This window comes from Pteropus vampyrus, unplaced genomic scaffold (assembly GCF_000151845.1).
Source record: "Pteropus vampyrus isolate Shadow unplaced genomic scaffold, Pvam_2.0 Scaffold236, whole genome shotgun sequence".
Classification (NCBI taxonomy): Eukaryota; Metazoa; Chordata; class Mammalia; order Chiroptera; family Pteropodidae; genus Pteropus; species Pteropus vampyrus.
The window spans coordinates 2,332,301-2,334,654 of NW_011889017.1; the positions used below are offsets into that span (position 1 = coordinate 2,332,301).

The 2,354-nt window shown below is 43.0% G+C and overlaps 1 protein-coding gene across 2 annotated transcripts in view; it reads right to left on the reverse strand.

Annotated features, from left to right (window-relative positions):
• CARS2 (cysteinyl-tRNA synthetase 2, mitochondrial) overlaps positions 1 to 2,354 on the reverse strand; it is a 39,613-nt gene that overhangs the window by 21,887 nt on the left and 15,372 nt on the right. The gene's annotated exons all lie outside the window — the stretch shown is intronic.

The window sequence follows — 2,354 nt, forward strand, 5'->3', positions numbered from 1 at the left end:
AATATACACACCAGGTTATTCCCTGCAGGTATCTGTAACAGCAAAATATTGGAAAGAACTACATGCTTCTCCACAGGATACTGGCTAAATGATTGACGGTCCAGCCACACAGTATAGCACCATGAAGCCGAGAGACAAATGATGAAGACGAATTAACACAAGGGAACTCCCGAGATGGATTGCTATGTGAAAAGAGAACAGGACAGCATATGCGGTATGCTGCCTTTTGTACACTTTCTGTATAACACGTACACAAGAAAAGGGATATCTGGCCACAGGCAGAACCATGGGAAGTGCCAAAGGAATGGTCTACAGAGGATATCAAAAAGAAAGTGGAGGAAGTCCCAGCAGGTATGCTGAAACCAGAAGAAAGTTGTTTTGCAGAGGCCAAGGAAAGAGCAGGGACATCAGCTGCCTGTCACTGAGGTCACCAGTGACCTCAGGAAACCAAGCAGTAGCAGGTCACGTATAGACAGTGAGAAGAGAAGCAAACAAAAAAGGTCGCTGGAAATCAAGATCAGAGAAGGACCTGTGGTTATGGAGATTCCCAAGACAGAAGCAACCCGAGCATAGTGTTGCCCAAGGTGAAGAGCTGGTGGAAAAGCCAGACTGAAACCTAGGGAGCCAGAAATGTGGAAACGGCGGGTGATGCTCGATGGGATCTGATCAAGAACCAGCTTTGGGGGTGAGGGTCTGTGGACTGAGAGAGCAGGTTAAGAGGAAGGTAATTCAGTTCCCAGTTCCCAGGGCTCTGCCCTCGCCTAGACCCTGAGCAGAGAGATGAAGGCATACCTGGAACTGGCTTAAAGGTGATAGGAAATCAAGAACTGAACTGTCGAGTGGGCTTTTCTACTAAAAATAACAAGTGCCGATGTTGGAAAGATAAACATGCCATGTTTGTTTTGGTTTCCTTCTTACAGCCAGTCCCACTGGAGCGCTAGCTTTCTTTTCAAATCAGCTGCTTTGTGGGCTCTGGTGCCAGGATTAAACTTGCCCCATCTATGCCCTCTGCTGACCAAGTCAGGCATTGCTTGAGTTTTCCACATCACAAACACGGGAAGAACCCAAGAAAACCTTACCTTGAGATGGTAGAACATTCAATATGCCAGCCAGGTCTTCCATTTCCCCAAGGAGAGGCCCAAAACATCTCTTGGGGTTTAGCTGCCTTCCAGAGGGCAAAGTCACTGGCATGCCGCTTGTCAGAATCACCTGCCAATAATAAATGGTGGATCAACGGGAGAGAATCTAGAATGGACAAACCAACCCAAAATCACAAAACTGAGATGCAGGAAGCACTTCCCAAAGATTCTGTTCCTTCCTATAAGTAACCTCACATTTATTATTTATATGTTTTTCTCTTTCCCCACATGACGTTGAGAAGGACTAAATACTTTTACCTAAAATATGGCAGAAGCATCAGGTCTATCAGCAGTGAGGCCCGTTTCTGTAAGCTGAATAATGAATGAGCCAAGATTTCAAATACACATATAGTGATGCTTCTTTCTGAGGGGTGTTCTGAACTGAGCACTCATTCTTCCTTATTCTGTCTTGTGAGAAAGCTGTATTTATCAGTAACTGATTTTCAGAGTAACTTAAAAAAATTATATAGAGTGAAAAGGAAAATTACCAGAGTATCAATCATATTCACAGAGTAAGGAGGCTCAGAAGAGGAAGGTTAGGACATTATTGAAAGCCATACAATGTGCCAGTACTGGGCTCTCTTTATATTCTAAAACTTGGAAGCAAACAAAAGCTCCCTCAGAAGTTGAATGGATAAACTATGGTACATCCAGACAGAGAAATATTATTCGGCACTAAAAAGAAATTAGCTATCAAGCCGTGAAAAGACATGGAAGAACCTTAAATGCATGTCACTAAGTGAAAGAAGCCAGTCCGAAAAGGCTACATTCTGCATGATCCCAACTACATGACAGTATGGAAAAGGCAAAACTATGGAGTCAGTAAAAAGTTCAATAGTTGCCACGGATATGGGGGCGGGGAGATTTTTAGGACAGTGAAACTATTCTGTATACCATAATGGTAGATACATGTTGTTATACATTTGTTCAAATCCACAGAATATACGACAAAAAGAGTAAACCCAAATATACACTATGGACTCTGAGTGATAATGATGTGTCAGTACAGGTTCATCAACTGTGACAAATACCCCATTCTGGGTGGAATGGCTGTGCCCGTGTGAGGGCAGGGGATAAATGGGAAATCTCTGTACCTTCTGCTCAATTTTGCTGTGAGCCTAAAGCTGCTCTAAAAATAAAGTCTATTTAAAAAATAAGTGTTGCTGATGCTAGAATATGTAAGTCTCAGAAACTCTTCCTCTGCTTCCATAAGAC